The sequence below is a fragment of the Cimex lectularius genome, unplaced genomic scaffold, assembly GCF_000648675.2.
Source record: "Cimex lectularius strain Harlan isolate CLEC.00 unplaced genomic scaffold, Clec_2.1 scaffold31, whole genome shotgun sequence".
Taxonomy (NCBI): Eukaryota; Metazoa; Arthropoda; class Insecta; order Hemiptera; family Cimicidae; genus Cimex; species Cimex lectularius.
Genome location: NW_019392645.1, coordinates 1,075,530 through 1,097,697, shown reverse-complemented (window position 1 = coordinate 1,097,697; position 22,168 = coordinate 1,075,530). Strand labels below are relative to the sequence as shown.

The following is a 22,168-nucleotide window of genomic DNA, read 5'->3' as shown; positions in this document are numbered from 1 at the left end:
AATTTGGTATGGGAATTGTTCAATTTGGTTTTGGAAAATGTCGATTTGGTGTCGAAAAGGCATAATTTGGTATGAGAATACTCCAATTTTGGTTTGAAAAAGGTATACTTTAGAATGGATATAGTTTAAAAAAAATAGATTTTAAATTGAAAAAAGTACAATTTGGTATGTGAATAGCTCAATTTGGTTTGGAAAAAAAGTAATAATTTGGTATGGGAATTGTTCAGTTTGGTTTTGAAAAATGTTGATTTGGGGTCGACAATTGTTCTTTTTCCAATCCATAGATTTTTGATTGGAAAAAGAACAATTTGGTAACAGTTCCCTTTCGTTTGGAAAAAATTTACATTTTATTAGGTATGAGAATAGTTCAATTTTTGTTTGGAAAATAGGTTTTAGTTTGAAAAAGGTATAATTTAGAATGGTTATAGTTTAATTTGGTTTGAAAAATAGATTTTGGATTGAAAAAAGTCCAATTCAATTTGGTTTTGAAAAAGGGATAATTTGAGCTATTTTAACTAAAACGTCAAATAAACCAACAAACATTAATGCAGTCTAAAAAAAAGTGTTCAGTTTCAAGTTTTTCGTACTTGACAGCCAAAACCGTGACGTAGACTTAATAAATCCCCTTGCTTGGGGCCCAGTGAAAAATTAAGATTCATTTTTTCTATAATTACTCTGGGCTGGGTTTTTGTTGTCACAGATTTTAATTGTTTTTACAGGAACGTACAAAATAAGGAGTCTCGTTACGTGTTTTAAGATGTCGGCTTTCATAACATGCAATTTGGTCTATTTAAAGATTAACCCACGTCCCGAAATTAGCCGACAACACGCAATTACATACCCACAATATAACGCTTATAGTGACCGAACGCCTCCAAATGATAATTTCGAAAGTGGAAGAGAAGGAGGAGGAAATGGTTCACCACTCACTAATGTTAAATTCACAGCTTTCTGTAAGGTTTCTATCAAATGTATTTACTAAATTACTAAACAATGAAATGAAACAATTAAAAATGAATCGGTCAGCCAAGGATTACAAATATAAAACCAAATCTATTCAGGGTAATTTTTTAGATGCGACGGGAGACTAAAAAATTAAAAACTTTGTAAAAAGCCCGGAAATGAAGAGATGATTCTGATGTAAATTTATACCATTCTGGCAAAACAACAAATTATCAGGTAAAGGATTATGTACAATCGAGAACTCAAGTGTTTATAAAACCAAGTTTTTATCGGATCCCCGCGCATCACTTAAAAACAGACACTCGAAGCTATATTTTATTATCGTAATAACACGGCTCGGATGATGGAGTGTTTTAAGGCAAAATTCCCATAAAATAACAAACAATAGTGCAAATAAATCGGGGAATATTTACTTTTCAATTAATTAATCCCCATTTTGCTGCGGCGAATTGCTTTCAAACGTGTAGACTTATTTCACAATGGTACGATTTTAATAATATCGAACAATGAGGGTAACGAAGATTCTGAGAATTGGGCGAAGAAGAGGAAAAGTCGTAACATCGACGCGGACTTAAATATCAAGTCGTTCTTTTTTAAATAGCCCTGAATTGGAAATAAAGAGAAAAGAAAGGAATTTAACTAGCCACCGAGTACAATTTTAAATTAAATTCAACACTAATTTTTGGAATTCCAATGGAAATGCTACAGAAATCACGTGAAGACATAACGTTGTGCATTTGCTGACGGTTTATGCTTTCATTATACGTGGCCTCGTATCCTACGTGAATAAAAATAAATGGGTAAATCGTTATCGGCAGAAAAAGAAATAGGAAAAACAAGTGATATCGTTATCAACGGAATTATCGCATATTTTAACAAGATTAAAGAAAATATATTAAAAATGTATAATTGAGTTTGGCAAAAATAAATTTGGTATGCGAATAGCTCAATTGGGTTTGGAAAAAATATAATTTGGTATATGAATGCTTTAATTGGTTTAGGAAAAAGTATAATTTTATATTTGAATAGAACGATTATGGTTCGGAAACAAAATTTAACACAGTGCAATTGGGTTTGAAAAAAATATAATTTGGTATGTGAATGTTTCAATTTGGTTAGGAAAGATGTCATTTAATATAGTTCACTTGGGCTTGGAAAAAGTATAATTTGGTATGTGAACAGTTCAATTTGGTTAGGATAAATTATAATTTTGTAAGAGAATAGTTAATTTGGTTTGGAAAAAGTAAACTTTTGTATGTAAATATCTCAATTTAATTTGGAATAAGTGTAATTTGGTACGTAAATAACTCAATTTGATTTGGGAAAGTATAATTTCGTATGTGTATAGTTTCCATTGGCATGGGAATAGTTCAATTTGGTTTGGAAATACCGAATTTGATTGAAAGCAGTTTCAGCTTGAATGGGAAAAGGTTGATTAATCTTAGAAAAATAGATTTTGTTTTAAAACGTGTATAATTTCATATAGAAGTAAATTGGTATGGGAATAATTCAATTTGGTTAGGAAAAAGTATAATTTTGTAAGTGAATAGTACGATTAAGATTTGGAAACAAAATTTAACACAGTGCAATTGGGTTTGAAAAAATATAATTTATTATGTGAATATTTCAATAAGGTAAGGTAAATGTATAATTTGGTATGTGAATAGTTCAATTGGGTTCGGAAAAAATAAAATTTGGTATGTGAATGTTTCAATTTGGTTAGGAAAGATGTCATTTAATATAGTTCACTTGGGCTTGGAAAAAGTATAATTTGGTATGTGAAGAGTAAAATTTGGTTAGGCAAAATATAATTTGGTATGGTGATAGTTCAATTGGGTTTGGAAAAAATATAATTTGGTATGGAAATACTTCAATTTGGTTAGGAAAAATTTCATTTAATATTAGTTCAATTGGGTTTGGAAAAAGTATAATTTGAAATGTGTACAGTTCCATTTGGTTAGGAAAAATTATAATTTGGTATGAGAGTAGTTAATTTGATTAGGAAAAAGTATAATTTCGTATGGAAACAAACCGATCAAGTCTGGACAAAGTTGTCACTTACAGTATATAAAAAACTTGCTTATGGTTTTATACTACGTAGTCTACAAGCCTTGTTTTAATTAAAATTGTTCAAGTATTTAAAAAAAAAAAAAAAAAAAAACAGATTCTTACACCGACAATCACCCATCATCCACGACCACCCACACCTCACCGTAATCTTTTACTAGAAGGTAAGGGGTACAACATACTTATGTCAGTAGACATCATTAAGAATTGAGAAATCGAACCCGAGGACTGTTTACATCATGGTGAAAATATTCCTACAAATTTAGCCATTTTGACCTAAAACGATCCGGTAGAATGTTAGTCGCCCACCTAGATAGCTTTGCACTTTCACCACCGTTTATTTAAACTATTGATTAAAATTTTTACAAAGCAAAATTACAAAGTAAAATTGTTGAAGATACAATCGTTGGTAAGACAGTTTATCTTACGTTCCTTAATGCAAGAAACGGTCAAAAAAGAAAATTTTTCAATAATGAATCTAGTTCGTCCTTTACGGTAGTCAGATTTGTGGTTACAAACATAAAAAAGTTGAGAAAGTACAGTGTTCTTTTGTTGAGTACTTTCTATCTTACTTCTCTTTATTCCATGGTTTCCTTGAGGCCTTTGTTGTCCCGTTTTTACTTACACAACCAAAAAAAAATTCAGACTTTTAACCTTCCGGGTTCGAGGACATATAGAATCATCGGTACCATGACCATTAGGGCAAGTTAAATGAAAATTTTTAGAAATAACAGAAATAATAATTTAATTAAGCAAAAAAGACCTCACGTGCAACGCCTAACACTTTATACATGAGGTTATTCTTTGGTTTAATGATGTACCGTATCCATTATTACGACCTGTTGTGATGGATTTATCCATTTTTAAAAAACCTTTTATGCAAGTGGGTCCAAAAGGCATAAACAGAACATTAAAATAAAAACATGCAAGAGGTCACTCTTTGTCTTTCTCACCCATTTTGCAAAGAGATTCAGTATATTATATGCTTAGAAATTACAAACGTTATGCATTATTTACAACAAAGGGCCTAGAAGGGGAATAACACTGTTCAAAAGGAAAGAGCTGGCACCAATCGGATCCTGAATCAACTTGAAATGCATCCTATTTAAGATTGTGCCATAGAAAGTCTAGGTTATAGAGACAAAAAATCATGAGTTCAGCCTTAAAAGCACATAAAGATATCACAATCCAAACTATGCATAATGCATCCAAAATATGGACATATTTAACAGTTTAATAATGGTGCCAAGGCACAAGGATACTTTGTTATGTGCAGGCTGACAAACTGGCCACAACCTATAATTGGGATAACGAGTTTAAAGGTAAAATCCTACATTTCAGAATCATCACAACATAGTGGGCAACACTTGCAGTAAAGACCTCGTCACAGCTACCAAACACAACGTCATGAAACAGGGTAAAACTCAGGGGAGTTCCGGCTCTATAACCAGACGCTGGCATATGAGAAAACACCAACATAAAATGTGTCTTTTTAAGAATAAACACATTTATAGGACATACAATGAGGAAGAACCTGTCATTCATATTATCTTCCAAAGTGTATCAACTGCTCAATGAAGACTCAACCTAGAGTGCCGAGACGACACAGGGAAAAGCATTGCAGCAATAACAGGTAATATAACCTTTATCTTTTTTTTTACGAGGGTTCGCAACAGCAGAGGTTTTATAATAAATCCTTGGAGTGCCGGTGTTTGTGGAAAAAAAGCCCATTTGTAAGTATGTCGGGTTAGATTCGAACCCTGGACCTTTACCTTAACGCCCCCCATTATCCTTCTTAAAAGAGCTCGAGAGTCAATTGTACTGAACTAAGTAACAAGAAAAATATGGTAAGATAAGAGGATGAAGCGGGGAACACAAGTGCTCGTGAAATACAAACCTCCCTAGTATCCTCTTATTTTCATATAAGTCTGTGAGATAAACTAAATTTTGTTTTTTAATTTTCTCCACTGTTTAATTGGGCTAATTTGGTCACATTTAAAATCCTCTGCCACTAGGAAGCATAATGGGCCTAGGCTATTTTTCCTTATATTTACTTTTTTTTTGTATTACATAAACTCAAACTAAATTTTTAGTTCGTTTGCATTCTATCTATAAGACGTGTCGAGGAATCCTATTATTGAAAAGTTCAGGTTTTTTTAAGGTCAAGAATCAGGAGCTCAGTCATTAGTATGTCAGGGCTCATAAATTGTTCATACAGCCATCTTAAGACTTGGTTAAAACAACAAAACATCGTCGAGTTTCAGCTTGGAGTTGTTGGAATTGGAAAAATGGCTTGAGAAAGATCAACTCAACCATTGGAATGGGGCAGCGAAGAGATTTATAAATCTCTCCTCTCTCTAAGCAAGCAAGATTTGAAGAAAATAATAAGGTCTCTATACAGGCCACCGACCTCTTAACCCTTTTTTGCCTTATGTTCCCTCAGGCAATACAAAATTTAGCAAATTTGCAAACTATTAGCTAATCCCAGGAGTTTAGGGCGGGTGCAGAGTTTTTCCTTCAATGTTTCATTCCGTTTATTATTATTATTTTTTTTTTTTTTTTTTTGCGCCAATCTAATCTCACGGATTTCCCACTAACCTTTTAACAAAAGTGCTAAAGTTCGTCTTGTCTAAGACAACCTTAGGGCCATGAAGGGCTCACTACGACCTAAAGAAGAAGCAAAGCTGAGACAGAAACATACCGAGTTTAAAGTAAGAAAGAGTAAGTTTAAGAGTATGTAAAGCATTAACACCCTTCAGGGTGTTAAGGTTAAGGACGGGTTAGGTTAAATGCATGATTCAAGGTTTTAACGTGAAGCTCATGAAATATACACGAGTTTTTATAATTTTTCTTAAATTTTGGATATGTTTTTGCTCTGGATGCACAAAAAATGAAGTCCATTTAGGGCGGACGAGTTGTTCCAAAACCGCAAGGGATGACCTGAGAGTCTTTCAAATGAGAGACCCCACCACGTACTGCCGTTACGCAGTTTTATTGGTCATTTCTTACGGCGACCGGTTCCCTTCTACACGACAAATTAACGACGAATGAAACGCCCCCTTTAGTGGGCTTCGTTTCTAAAAACTCTGCCAATTCTTACCTTAAACCAGCGATTCAATAGTAAGGACTTCAGGATGATGAGATAGTACGTACGTATAGGTTAATAGGAACAAAATGTCTGATAAAGTTAACTAAATTAATGAATAATTAATTAAAACGAATTTCTTCATAATTACAAATTATTCACATGGATATGTTTTTAGGCTGGACACATAATTTCTTTCAAGTGAACAATTTTGCGTCATCACTTCGCGTTACCGGGGACTACGCTACATTCAATTAGGTTAGCTAAGGTTATGTACGCCTAGGTTAGTGTTTGGTTAGGGACGTTAGGTAAGTTAAGTAGCATTAGAGCAGTTTAGGTCACATATCCATGATTCAATCTATTGTGTGTGCGAGTTTTTTTTTTAATTTGTGCCTTTCTTATGCAAATGTCATTTCATTCCATAAAGAAAAAATTATTACCGACTATAATATGCAAGGACAAAACTTTACGTGGCATAACGAGTTCAAGGCAATTAAGGTTCAAGAGGTTCAAGGTACTGGCAGAAGGAACAATGCGAACAATATGTTAAGAATAGGACAGACACGCATAATAGTAGCGTAGACGTACTTTTCTACCTTGTGGTGAAAACCCCCAAGCTGTCTCCTACATAAAAGAACCACTAGTCATACTGTGGAATCCGATTAACAGTCTGAAGCTGACTAGTGAGCTTGACAAACGTAGAGAAGCACAATAGATCTTAGGTCGAGGTGCATGATGCACCCACGTCTTATATCCCGAAGGGTTCAGAGGGCCGATAGGTGTCCTGATGAAAGTTAGGAAGAAAAATTATTAATCTTCTTTTGGAGCTAGTTACATAAATTTCTTTTGCGACATCGATTTCGCGTTACCGAGTGCGCATGTGTTGAATTAGGTTGGGTAGGGTTAGGTTGGGTTAGGTTAGATTAGATCGTGTTAGGAACAGGTTAAGGTACATATCCATGATTGTGAATCCGAGTTTAATATGCCGATTTTGCACCATTCAACATTCTGTTTATATTTTCAATTTGTAATCTTCTTAAAAATTTTAACATTTATTTTCAGTGTATTATTGAAAGTATTTCGTTTTGATGTCCTTTTTTTGTTCAATTAAAAATCATTTTGTTTGTAGTTGTCCTTCTACAACAATGACCTAATAAAAATAATTTCAAACTGTGTGAAGTCTTCAAAAAAGTTTGTCCAGTCGTTAAAAAAAAAATTGCTCGCCACAGAGATGGTTTGAAATAGTAACTAGCGAGGGATATGGTGTTGCACCCGGGCTCTGTTTATTTTATTATATTTACGTTTATTCATTATAAATGAATTATAAATGTAAATGAGTGAATACTGTTTGTGAAAGTCTCTAAGGACCGAGAGAGACAGAGACGTGGAACCAGGTGACAACGAGCAATGGGAGAAAATTGAAAACGACAATCCCTTACCTTAATATTCAAACTCCTATCAGGCCGATGTAAATATGATTTATAGTACGTTGTTAAAGAGATGATCAGCGTCAATGACTGTGAAACCGTCCCATTTATTTTTCTTCTTGAGGCATTTTATCTGATTTTGTTTACGCCATTGTACGTTAGGTTTCCGCAGCAGTACAATCTGCAACAGTCAATATTTAAATTCAAAACCTTTTGATAATACATGTGTAACATAAGCTGAATATTAATTTATTTAACTTCATGCAAATTTTGTAATCCATGCAATAATATGTGTGAACCGCAGTGAACGGGCGGTTAAGGTGTTGTATTCGCCACCCCTAGAGGTTCTGAATTCGAATCGCGATTTAGCTGATGGGTTTAATTGAGAATAATATCGAAAAAGTATTCTAAAGAGGTTTGACCCCTCATCCACAACACCCAACATCTTTAAGCCATCCTGTACAGACCACGGAAGATGACGAAATGCCCGCATCACAGACGAAAACGCCGAGGTTAATTTGACCAAAACAACGTCAAAAACGATCATATTACAGCATTTTTTTCAATATGATGAACGCCAATCATCCTAGTCTTTCTCTGGTTTTCATGCTGAACCGCCGGCATTGGGTGAGAAGTCCTTCGAACACTCACTTCCACACTGAAGCTCCGACCTTGCCATTTCCACTCGAAACCTCCAACAACACCTCATATTATTAGTCTTGGTGTAAAAAGAAAAGTATAAAATTTAACACAGACAAATCCCACATTACCTTCACTCTCCGTGAAACGATCTCCCCCCCCCCGGTTTTCTTAAATAATATTCCCCTCCCAACTGCGGACAAGGTGCGGAACCTCGGACTGTACATCGACAAAAGCCTGACGTGGAATCCTCACACATAACTGAAACATCAGGAGGTTATGACACGATGTAGAGCTCTTGCAAGACTTCTTGACAAACGTTCTAAATTTACCTCTCAAAAATAAAAGGCTTCTTTGCAAAACCATAGTTAAGCCGGTATGGACTTACGGATTCGAAGTGTGGGGTTCAGCCCAACATTCCAACATGCACCGTATTCAAACTACACACACGCGCTCGCACACACAACCAAACACACATTTGTGGGAAAAGAACTCGCTGAGCTGATGGCAAAGGATGCACCCCGAAATGAATGTCTACCTCTGTCCTATACCAAAATGCCCACTACTGCCGCACGAAGGAAGAGAACGCAGCCTGGGAGGCTGCGAAAACTTGTGGATGAACTCAATTAAGGGGAAAATCACAAAAGAGTCCTTTCCAAGTATCTCCTCACGTCTTAGAATCAGCAACTTAAAAATCGATCATAATTTGACACAGTTGCTGATAGGACACGGTAGAATTGCCGAGTATCTGCACCGACTAAACATCATCAGTAGCCCCATCTGCTCTTGAGGACAAACTTCAGCGCAGACAGTGGATCACCTGCTGATGGAATGCGAAATGGTGATGCAGGGTCTACAGTAGCCTCCGGCAAAAAGCGAGCTCCGGAGAATTTGACGTTGACGGCATGGCAAAATCGACCACATTTTAACAAACTCATAAAAGAAATATTTAATTTTCTAGAAAGACAATTATAGGTCATGTGATGAATAAAATGGTGGAGCAAGAAGAAATAAACGTTTAAAACACACACACACGCACTTGATTATTTCTATCTTAGCCTGATATTTTGGATCTTAATACTGCCGTATAAAGCCAAAAGGCCACTGGAGACAAGATACACATCCAAAAACGACGTCTGCCGATCTTGACGAAGACAAATCTTGCTTGTTACAGAAATATAGGATCTAAAAATTTATTAGTTTTGTTTTTCCTAAAGAAAAAACATTTCAAAGATTCAGCGCCCCAGTGAAAGTACCCGGCAAGGTTGCGCGTAGGTGCTTAAGAATCTCCCGGATGAACTGGTTAATTGTTTTTAAATTGGGTCCAAAGTGTCAAAGGCGAACGCCTTCATTACCAAGAATGTCTTTTAATTCTGGTTGCATTCCAGGGCAATACAATCAAAAACATTTTCCGTCTAGGCATTTGAAAAATAGAATCTAGGCGGTCTGCTAATCGATGAAAGTAATTCAATCTGCAGCGCAGCTGCACATCTACGGTCTTCGGCCTCTACAATGGAAGCCAGTGTACTCGGCCTAGTTCTCAGTCTAAAATCTTTGTCCAATGTCGACCAAGAGCTCACTGAAAGAAATGATTGGATATAAATATCACACGACAATTTTTTTTTTCATAAAGTACTTTTATCAGCTTGGCTTAGGGCTAATAAAACGTAAAATAGATTTGTACAATATTTAAAACGTAACCGTGGAAGTGCAAGGGACTTCTCACGAATGAACGATGTGCGGAAGGAATGAAGTTACACAATAAAAAGTAAAGTAGTTTACACATTTACATCATCATAGACGTATTTAACTTATGTTCTGAAGTCAGCAGGAATGCACAGTGCAAAGGAAAAATCAACATACGAATAGCCCTACATCTATTCCTATTATCATAACGATGAACATTCCTGGTTTTTATTTCCTCTTTGGAGAATTGAATCTTTAAAGCCAGACGTGATATTTTTGGACTCTCTTTCACTCTTTCATATATTGTATTATATTTTGTAGAATCTTTCTGTGTGTTCTCAGCTCAGGTTATTTAAAGCTAAGATGTCAAGACAAAAAAGTATGATCCATGGACGTTCTGGAAAGTAAAACACTTTTTCAAGGGTTAAGCACAATTCTCCGTGCTTAAGGGAACACATATTGAAAACAGATGCAAACATTGGTCCTGAGTTTTGTTAGCATTCTCGCCTGCCTGGAGATAAACGAAATTGATATCAGCTCAAATATTTGGAAGCCGTTTACTTTCGAACCTGAGACGGAATTGCAAAACAAACTTGCAAATATCAATTCAATTTCGGTTTAATTAAGACCTGATCAATACTCAACACTCAACGCCGGTTAGTCGAATATCTTGGTACCTTGGAAGAGAAGACATAAAATAAATTACAAGGTTTGGACTTCAAGGACTTACACGTTGGCAATGGAAGTGGCACTTATTTTGACACCGCTGCATACAAACATCCAGAGGATGGATATACAAAGCTTTTCTTACAAAATTAAATAAAGATCTGAGAGAAAAGACACATCAAATCGTAAAACATGATCAAAATAAGATTTTGACAAAGCCTTTTAACTAATAATAACAATAAGAGATGTGTAAGAATGAAAACACTGAAACTAATAGTGGGGGACAAGGGTTGAAGAACCAAATTTTAACCTAGGGAAACCTGTACGTCCCTACCATCGATTTTCCAAGATAAGATCCATGCCATGTGCTAAATTCTCAAACAAGTCCTTAAAATCCTCCAACTTAATGTTGATTTAAATGCTTAATATATCCCCAAATACAGAGCAGACACAATCAGTTTAGTGTGGGTGTCGGGACAAGATGAGCAAAACACAGGCTGACTAGTAAAAGACTACCATCGGACGCAAAAATACAAAGAAAATTATGATCAAAACGAAGTGGTTGCGTAAGTGGGTCGGATCTGAGAAGCTCCGTGCACGGTCCAAGGGTGGCTCTCCGAGGATCGGAATCGTACAAGAGATCCCCCCTCGATTATATGACATCCGAGGTTGACACATGGAATTTCGGTCCAAAAGCATGTCCGACTTAATTGAAGGGTGACTCCATATATGGAGCGTGTATGAACCTTGCTTGAGCATGGCAGCAAGAATTTGAGTCCCCGTTCCAATTTTTGAAGGAAATAGGGCTGTTTACTGTATATTAAAAGAGAATGTATTTATTAGCGAGAATGTGTAGCGTGAGGGTCGACGGTGGGATATTGAGTCGTCATCTACTCTCAATTATATTAGTTGCTTAATTACCAACTTAAAAAATGGGAAAAACTGAGACAGAAACAAAATCAATACCACAGCTTGTATAACTTTTAATACCGTCACCAGTGGGCCCAGGGGAGAGAGAAAGAGTTGAACTTACTGTAATAATTTTATTTTCGCTACATAAACTGTCGACACCGGCATAATATATTTCTTAACGAGAAATCTAACGTTTATTCAGTATTTTAATTACTTCTAGTAAAATCGCTAATTTAGCTGTCATGTTCTATTGCATCTGATCTGACCAATGGAAAAAGCAGTGCCTATAAAAGGAAGGGGAAAAATTTAAGAAAAAATATTTATAAAAATTCGCGCATATTTTAGGAGCTTTACGTTAAAAAGCTGAACCATGGATATAATATAACATAATCCGTCCTTAACCTTAAAGCCCTAACCCTACCTAACCTAACTACGACGAAGTGATCAAAAGAGTTAACTCACATTACTGAGAGAGCGATGAACCGTATTGACAAAAAAAAAAAAAAAACCGGTAGCTTTGATATCCTCTTCACACCGATATCAGATCTTCAGCGATAGCCGCTTAATTTTGAATTTTATCTTTACCACCACTCAGTATGTTGACATATGATTTCACCCCTTTGCCCTTCCAGCTACTCTCGCCGCTCTCCGCTCTCCTAATTTACCTCTCCAGGCCGTCCCATCAAGTTTAAACTTAAGTCTTAATTCTTTACTAAATCTTAATTAATTTAAATCTTCGTCTTACAGTGCATAAACTTACATTAATACTTCTAACAAAACCTTGGCTCATCCGAAAACAAGATTTTAGTCCAATCTTGCTCAGACAAGTTGAGGTAATTTCTTGGGAAACTTAACCGAAGTGACATTAACATTTATTACTTCTTGAACTAGTTTCTTGATCTCAAGCTGTAGAATTTTCATTAGGTAGTACATTCGAAACTATAAAACGATCATCTCTCTTTTATATGACACTATGGCGACTTGATCCATGCTTTCTTGAGTAACCTCCAGTATGGATGGAAGACCCTTCAGACCATAGATCTGGGAATGCTAAACACCCTGGACATATATGCTTGACTTCTTCCATCTTCCAAAAATGCTATGATTCCAGCCGAATCTGTATCACTTAAAACTATCTCTCGAACAAATTTGGAACTTAAATATTATACAACTTAAAAAAAAGAATCAAACCACTTGAACCTTAGAAAAAAAGTCATACTACAATATTACAACTTCAGGTTAGTAGGTCGGTGGGGTGGTTGATTCTCCGTCATAGACCATGGACACCATGCGTAAACTCTCACGCTAATAAATACGTTTACTCAACCTTATATACCATATGGCCAGGAAAAAATTCCGGAGTCACTTGAGCATTAATATTGGGTTGTCCGGAAAATAATGCAGGATTTTGGTATTAAACAAAAAAAAAGAAACTAGTTACTTTAAAGCAATGTTCTTTAATCAAAATAATTTCCCATACTCTCAATACATTTCTCCCAACGTGTTGGTAACTTATTAATTCCGTCTGAGTAGAATTCAGAATTTTTAGAATTGATAAAGTCAATAAATGCATTTTCCAGTTCCGTTTGATTTTTGAATATTATGTGTTGTAAGTAGTGGTCCAGGTGTCTAAAAAAATGGTAGTCAGTAGGCGAGAGGTCCGGAGAGTAGGGTGGGTGAGGCAAAGTTTCATAGCCAAGCTCCAATAATTTTTGTGACGTTACACGTGACACATGTGGTCGAGCGTTGTCATGCAACAAAATGGGCCCTTTCCGATTGACCAAAGAGGGCTTCATTACTGCCAATTTCTGATGCATGGTATTAATTTGGTTACAGTATGATTCAGCATTGATGGTTTCGCCAGGATTTAAGAAGCTGTAGTGTATTAAACCAAATGAAGCCCACCATACCGTAACCATTACCTTTTTTTGATGAGTTGGGGGCTTTGGAAAATGTATTGGAGCTTCTCCTTTGTCGAGCCACTGTCCAGAATCCACTTTTCGTCACATGTAACAATTCTGGCCAGAAATGGGTCATTTTTGTTTCGACAAAGAAGTGATGCACAAACATCAAAGCGCTGATTTTTTTGGCGATCGTTTAATGAGTGTGGAACCCAATTTTCGAGTTTTTTCACTTTTCCAATCGCCTTGAGGTGGTCAGCGACGGTCGTTTTACTGACTTTGAGTTGCTCTGCAAGTTCTCGAACAGTTGTTTTGGGGTTTTCTTCCACCACTGATCGCAGAACATCATCATTAAGAGAGGAAGGCCTTCCACGACCTTCTTCATCTTCAAGGCTGAAATCTCCCTCCCGAAATTTTTTAAACCACCTTTGCACAGTGCACTCATTAACACAACCCTCGCCCCAGACTTGGTTAATGTTTCTAGCCGTTTGGGCTCCGCTTCGGCCGAGTTTAAACTCGTAAAAGAAAATCGTACGAAATTCTCGCTTTGACATTATAAGGATGACTGAATTATTTCCAAGTAGCGGAATGCTACAGAGGTAAACAAACAATATCATTTGGAAGAGGATTAATAAGTGTTGACATTCATACAAATGAGTAATCCTGTAAACGTAAACAGAATATTTTATATAGATTTTTTTAAATGAAAACTTAAAATCCTGCATTATTTTCCGGACAACCCAATATTATGCCTGTCCCTCCCCCCTTTCACGCTTAAAACGCGTAAAAAAAGGTTATTTACTTCCTATTAATTTTTTTAAATTCCATTAATAAAAAAATAAAAATAAACGGGCAATTTAACACCCTGATTTTTAAACGTTCTGCTATTAATCCTCAGTATACAGGGGATTTATAGCCGATGTTGGTGCTTGATTTTATCAATTTTTTTCACTGGCTCAATGAATAATTTCCCTTTTCCCTTTTATACTGTTTTATTATCGCTTTCCAAAGCGTTATAAATATTAACCTGTATTTTTGACTTCCACACAGTTTTATTTCATGTTACATCGTTAATAACCTTAAAAAAGCATAGCAAAAGTAGTAAATAATTAATTATCCGGTTAGTGGGGACAAAAAACAACTCCTAGGTCACGATTCTGGACGTCGTCGGTCTATTTGTTTTCGCGTTTAGATCGGAGCATTATTCACAGAGGAAATTGCATGTGTGGATTTAATAAAAATATTAATCACATAAATTTACCACAAAAAAGAATTTGCATTATTATCGTCTTCGGCAAACTTCCGCCAACGTTCGTCAGACAAAATTAATCCCGAAGAAGAGGGGAGGGGGAGATCGGACTTCCTCTTCCCAACATTCGCAGTGTGCATTAAGTTCGAGTACGTAGAACATTTTGGTCAAGTAATTCTTGCATGAAAATAATAATGTATTTTACTTTTTACCCTGCAACATCCAAAACCCTGTGCGGGCGGTCAGAAATTTACGTGGTCCCTTAGTTTGGATCAGAAGATCGAGAATATTTATCTAAAAGAAGAGTGTCCTAGGCTGCCCTTTCACACGGGTGGCGATTGCCACGTTTTGATTGATAGATCACCGTAAGCCCAGCGAAAGCAGGAAGCATGCGAGAATGCGAAGATCATGCCTACTGCGTCCTATTAATGGTGCACATTACACAGTGAAGAGAAGTGACACGAACCTAACCTCTCCAGTTCTTTTGCGACCTTCTGTCTTCCTGGCAGCCACTGTTAACATTTACTGGGGCGGATGGATTTCCAGTCGGGGAGTAGGCGCAACCCGTTTCCCATAAAAGGGGCTGATAGCCTCTTCCGTGAATGTACTATTGGAGACGGTGACTGACGTTACACAGGTCTGGCACGGGATGTAGTGAGTCTGAAAAGGTAAGCTCGCCGCCTCGGACTTATTACGCGAGGCGGATTGTCTTGAAATAGATGTTTTCATAAATGTAACACAGCTTTTTATCCCTCTCCCCGATGCTGTCGGGGCCACCATGGTGTACTGTTGTCCTCTCAATGGATGAGGACCATCGGAAAGCAGGAGAGGACCCGTTGCGAACAATCTTTAACTAGGACTAACAATGTACCACCTCTATCCAATCACGAAATTACTCGGATAATGGGACATGGCACATAACGGCCATTGGGTGACGTCCTCGATGCTTCGCCTGGTCGATCTGTCAAAGAGAAGGTGTCTGTTAAAGCAACCTGTTACCATAATAATCAGATTTGATTCGGATTAGGAAAAGTGATATTAGCCAGTAGGCATCAAGCCTGTCCTCAGCACTGTCAGAATTTAAAAAACGCCCTTGAAACACTTTATAATAAAATTCTAAGGCTGATATTTCTAATGGGTCAGTTAATAAATAAATACAAAAGAAACATACACAGCATAAAAGCCAATGTTTTTACATCTCTTTTTAAATGCAATAAAAGAGAGAGTTGTGATAATATCAAATAGTAACCATTTAGTTGTTTAGGTAAGAATTTTTTAAAATAATTTTTATCAGCAAGCGAGAATAATTCTGAACCCTAGCAAAACAGGTCGAGAATTATCAACCAGAAGCCGGCGCTGGGTTTCGAACAATTTGATTTTATCATTCAATAAAAGGTGATGAATCACCGCACAAACTTGCGATTTGAACTATTTACTAATCGCATATTTGAGAGATTGCTAATTCTCCAGCTAAAGATTTAAAAAAACAACAATTGTAGTGAAAAATAGCATGGAAGTAATTTGAATGGGGGGAAATAATTGAAAAAGAGACCTGGGATCGCAGATTTTAATGAAATAATTTTTTTGTGATACAAGGTCGAAAAATATTAGAGACATGTCTGAGAACTTTCTTGCCAAGGCTAGAAACCGATGACATTTTAAATGGTCAATTTTTTTCTCTGCGGTGTAGACAGTTCCCAAATTAAAAATTCACAACGCCTCTGGATTTTATCCAAAAAATCTTTAAATAATTTTTAAAGGTGGATCTCTTCTTTGCAGCCTATGTCGAAAATTAGATTTTTCACAGTACCAATCTCCCTCAGATCATAATTACGTATGTGCACAATTGAAAATGCATAATTTGTGACCGAGCTATGGAGCAAAGTAGGTTAATTTTTTTGTAAACAAGAATCGAAATTGAAATTCGTTTTTTCCTCCCTGAAGAATCCCCGATTACAAGTTTTTGGGAAAATCATAAAATAATTTTTAACGTCAACAATTTTCCCCCATACAATGTCTCAGGGTTTTTTTCGAAAATCACAAAAACGGTAAAACTTACAAATGATTCCACCGATCCACGGTTTAGAACTGTATAAACCACACGTAATGGAACAAGCCAGGCCCCCGTAAATAAATAAAACGTTTGAGGAGTTTTCCTTCATTCCGTCCTTATTTTTCTCACTTACAATGACATAAAATCTAAATATTGTTTACATAGGCTGAAAGAAAAGAAATATAGTTTTGAAACGACTGTAATAACGTTGGATGGGGGCGTCGGTGGCCGCAAAGGTTGACACGGTGCTCACTGTAAGGTGAAGTTACCGGGTTCGAATCCAGCGGCCCTGAATTCGAACCCGACATACTTACAAATGTTTTTTTTTTTTTTTCAAAAACACCGGCACCCTGAGGGTTTATATGATTTCAGCAGTTGCGGACCCTCGTAAAAAAAAAACCATTGGATTTGGATAAAATTCAGATATGTTATGACCTTTTCTATTGGAACGTCGGGCAATGAGACAAAAAATTCCCCCGTCTAATACAGTGTAAAAATGTATATTTTTTGTTTCCTGTAAAACTTAGAATTTAAGGGGTTAAAAGGGTGCTTAAAACGAATCTGAATGAGTTTTAAGAAATTGAACTTACTTTGCTAGGGTCACTACGTCAACATTTAATTTGCCTATACGTACATAATTTATGACCGAGCGACGTAGCAAGGTAGCTAAAATATGTATTGGGTTGTCCGGAAAATAATGCAGGATTTTGGTATTAAACAAAAAAAAAGAAACTAGTTACTTTAAAGCAATGTTCTTTAATCAAAATAATTTCCCATACTCTCAATACATTTCTCCCAACGTGTTGGTAACTTATTAATTCCGTCTGAGTAGAATTCAGAATTTTTAGAATTGATAAAGTCAATAAATGCATTTTCCAGTTCCGTTTGATTTTTGAATATTATGTGTTGTAAGTAGTGGTCCAGGTGTCTAAAAAAATGGTAGTCAGTAGGCGAGAGGTCCGGAGAGTAGGGTGGGTGAGGCAAAGTTTCATAGCCAAGCTCCAATAATTTTTGTGACGTTACACGTGACACATGTGGTCGAGCGTTGTCATGCAACAAAATGGGCCCTTTCCGATTGACCAAAGAGGGCTTCATTACTGCCAATTTCTGATGCATGGTATTAATTTGGTTACAGTATGATTCAGCATTGATGGTTTCGCCAGGATTTAAGAAGCTGTAGTGTATTAAACCAAATGAAGCCCACCATACCGTAACCATTACCTTTTTTTGATGAGTTGGGGGCTTTGGAGCTTCTCCTTTGTCGAGCCACTGTCCAGAACGTCTAGTGTTATCGTAGAGAATCCACTTTTCGTCACATGTAACAATTCTGGCCAGAAATGGGTCATTTTTGTTTCGACAAAGAAGTGATGCACAAACATCAAAGTGCTGATTTTTTGGCGATCGTTTAATGAGTGTGGAACCCAATTTTCGAGTTTTTTCACTTTTCCAATCGCCTTGAGGTGGTCAGCGACGGTCGTTTTACTGACTTTGAGTTGCTCTGCACGTTCTCGAACAGTTGTTTTGGGGTTTTCTTCCACCACTGATCGCAGAACATCATCATTAAGAGAGGAAGGCCTTCCACGACCTTCTTCATCTTCAAGGCTGAAATCTCCCTCCCGAAATTTTTTAAACCACCTTTGCACAGTGCACTCATTAACACAACCCTCGCCCCAGACTTGGTTAATGTTTCTAGCCGTTTGGGCTCCGCTTCGGCCGAGTTTAAACTCGTAAAAGAAAATCGTACGAAATTCTCGCTTTGACATTATAAGGATGACTGAATTATTTCCAAGTAGCGGAATGCTACAGAGGTAAACAAACAATATCATTTGGAAGAGGATTAATAAGTGTTGACATTCATACAAATGAGTAATCCTGTAAACGTAAACAGAATATTTTATATAGATTTTTTTTAATGAAAACTTAAAATCCTGCATTATTTTCCGGACAACCCAATATTTTTATTTTAGCAAGAAACGAAGTTGAAAGTGATCTTTTTTCACTCCTAAAAACCGCTAATTACAAATTTTTTGAGAAAAGAAATTTTTATCACAAATTTTTCGCCTACCCCTGTGTGTCCAATTTTTTCGATTACGGCGGACATAGCGATAACTTGGTAACTACTCATCCGACTTTCATGTAACTTCACGCGCACTTAGAACGACTTTCATGCAACTTCACGCGCACTTAGAACTCAATAAATTACCCGTTATAGCACAAATGTCGCCACTTTAAATAAATGAAGAACGGAGATACGAAATAAAACGTTTATTTGATTTCATACTTATTTCTTTCACTTATAATCATATAAAAACTAAACTTTGTTTACATAGGATGAAATAAGGAAGATTCAACTTTCCAACAGTTGTATTAACTATTAATTAAGTCACTACTTTCGTGGTCCGCTTGACCAATTAATTGTCATCTATTAATTAAGGTTTTCAGTTGAGATAAAAAAGTCAATGGCACGAGCGGGATTCGAACCCACGATCTTCGGCTATTGTGAGATAACGCCGCTGCTCTACCACTTGAGCTATCGTGACCTCGATCCACTCGCACACCAACTTCCTATCTCAACCCCACCTTTTGAGTTTTCCCTCCTTTTTGCCATTTTTCAATTTACACATTTGTCAAGGGGACCACGAAATTAGTGAATTTAATAGTTGTATTAACTTTGGATTTGCTCAAAATGTATATTTTTGTTTCCTATAAAACTTCGTATTTGAGGGCTTTAAAAAGTGCGTAAAACGAATCAAAACAATTTGTTTGTCGTACTTTACTGGAAGGGTCTTTTAGTTTTTGTAACTTTTGCACAACTAATCTCAATGTACAACATCTAAGTCTCACCAAAAAGTAATATTAAAGTCGGTTAGATTTTTAATACTTCTAAATAATGATTAAGGCCATTATTTTTCGAAAAAAGTGGTTAAAAGACAACGGCAATTGTAAAGTCATATTGTTTAAGACGGACAAAACCATTCATAAAAAATGAAGATTTCAACTTGTTTTTTTTAATTTTCTTTATTTACCTATATCGTATATACAACATTATCAAGAAAAACGCCGACAATTTGGGTAAATGTTTCGTCATCATTAACAAATTGGTTAAAAAAATCCAAGCGCCTTTCGAATTTCCCAGCCTTTTGATAAGAATTGATCAAGTCTGGTGGATCCATATACCATATATACCACGTTCGTGATCATTCGGGGGGTTACACTTTTTCCTATAAGAGAACGTGGGAATAAGCGATTCCTTATTCTTTTGTCCCCCGACCAGCTAGCAATAGCTGCCTGACGGCAATTGTAAATGTGCGACTGGAGATCGATGGATGACGATGGCCGAACACAGTCTGTGGAACGAGAAAAGCCGAGGATAATTTTATGGCTACTGCTTATAAAGTTGTAATATATTCTACCTATTTGTATAATATAACTCCATTATAAAATGATGTAAATTGGGTATTTAATTTACATTTCTTTGCCACTGAGTACGACAGAGATAACAAGTGGCATTTTAGAGCCATCAAGTCACGCACTCTAACAGAAACAGTCATAAAAATCATATTTTCTTGCTTTTTAGTAATTAATTAACTAAGCGACTAATAAAATTGATGCTTTGACTCCAAGAAGAATCACATTAAAAACATTATGTGATTGTATGTAACCTAGCCCTAGCCCTAACACTAATTCTAACCATTACGGTAATTCTACCTAACCTAACCTGTCCATGCATCCTAACCCTAACCAAAACCAACCCATTCTAACCTAGCCCGTATCTAAATCTAACCCAACTCATGCGACGCAAGAAAAGGAAGCACCATGCAATCTTCCGCCCTGAGCACTTTTTATTAACATACATTTGCTTGACATTTAAGTCATAGTTTAATCTTAACCGTAATATCTAAAATAGGACAAAGTCGGAAATCAAACACTACAATGGGAAACAATCGTAAAAATGGCACATTGTACATGCTTTTTTGTAATTAGCACAGAAATGTTTCCTCCTTTTTTACATAAAATTGATGTTTGGAGCTGAAATCCAGAATCAATAGCTACAACACTAATCCTAACCCTAACATAGCCAAACCTAACACTAACCAATTTACAACCTAACACTAATTCTACAATTTTTATCAACTCTTCAATGAGAGTAAAATGATCACGCAAAAAAAATGTGATTCCAGACTAAAAGTATATACATTCTAAAAATTATTTTGGAATATGATTTTACCTAAACCGTTATATACCTATTAGCGCCTACTTAGCCCTGTCAGCAAGGTATTTGAACCTTTTGACCGCATTGCTGCCTGAATGAAAACAGCATCATTGTGCCATTTGGTTTCAGGCCAGGACTGCCCAGCTAGCCAGGGTAGTTGATGACTTACTCTAGCTTTTAATGTACTATATATTTCTTCCCTACGTAATAAACATATTCCATTCCTCTTATTCAGACCTTACTTTAGCGGAGGGTTGTTGCCGGTCACGCTTACGCCAGGGCATCCCAAACGTTTTAGCCAGCAGACCCGTTTAGCAGAACAAAATCCAGGGCGGACACCTCTCATTTAATTATTTAAAATTAGATGCTTATAGTATGCAGTAAATTAAAGTTTTATAAGTTAACCATTCTTTATTAGGTGGTGGAGGCGGTATCACTATGAAAACAAATATTAGATTGACATACTTAACTTATTCACAAAAATCAAAATGGACAGGACGGAATCAATAGGTAGGTAAAATTCGAGCCAAGTTCAAAAGTAATAATTCGAGCATTAATGATTAATGAATTAATGATGAGTGAGGTTGTTTTAGCCTGCACAGTTTGGGTATGTTGGGTTTAATTGTTGATAGATGAAGACGGATGTCGAGTTCAACATTTAGACAGCTTCGATATTTAGTTTTGGTGGCTGTATGGGTAGAAAATTCGGATTCGCACAGGTAAGTTGTGGCAAATGGAAAAAAAACACGTTTTGCTTTTTCAACAAGCGGTTGAAATTTTACGTTTTCGGACGGAAACAAACATGGGGGTAGGTATCAGCTCGAACTTAGATTTCAAAGTGGACTGGATGGTTTTGTCCAAACTGAAAACGGTTTGACCACCCTTTTATGGTCTTGCAGCATTGTATCTCGTGCTGTTGGGATATAGTGTTCAAAGGAAATCTCCAAACTTCGAAGATGTTCAGACGTTTCATCAATCAAAGTGCCGCTCTTAAGCTCCAGTTTCGTTTTCTTAAAAAAAAATCATTTAACGCAGGAAAACGCTCAACCTTACAACAACGGATTCAACCCAAAACTGGATTTTTCCTTTGAAGGAGCGAACTTAGAATCGAAAGTTGTGATACTCTTCCTTACAAAGGCTGATCTCATTCGTTTTCATGAAAATGAATGATAAATACGACAGTATACACTGTCACTTTTCATAACTGAAAACGTTTGGCCAATTTGATCTTGTGGTCAATCAACAGAGATAAGACTTCAGAACGTAATTTCTGTAATCGTGGAAGTGCTTTCCAACGAGAGGTCACC

The 22,168-nt window shown here is 36.4% G+C and overlaps 1 protein-coding gene across 2 annotated transcripts in view; it reads right to left on the bottom strand.

Annotated features, from left to right (window-relative positions):
* Nucleotides 1–22,168, bottom strand: part of LOC106670467 (insulin-like receptor) — a 113,644-nt gene that overhangs the window by 47,368 nt on the left and 44,108 nt on the right. Inside the window, exon 2 of one of the 2 annotated variants that reach the window (XM_014400850.2) lies at nucleotides 7,555–7,723. The exons of the other annotated variant lie outside the window; for it this stretch is intronic. The gene's annotated coding sequence lies outside the window, so the exon portion shown is untranslated. The remainder of the gene's footprint in view (nucleotides 1–7,554; nucleotides 7,724–22,168) is intronic. 2 annotated transcript variants of the gene reach the window in all.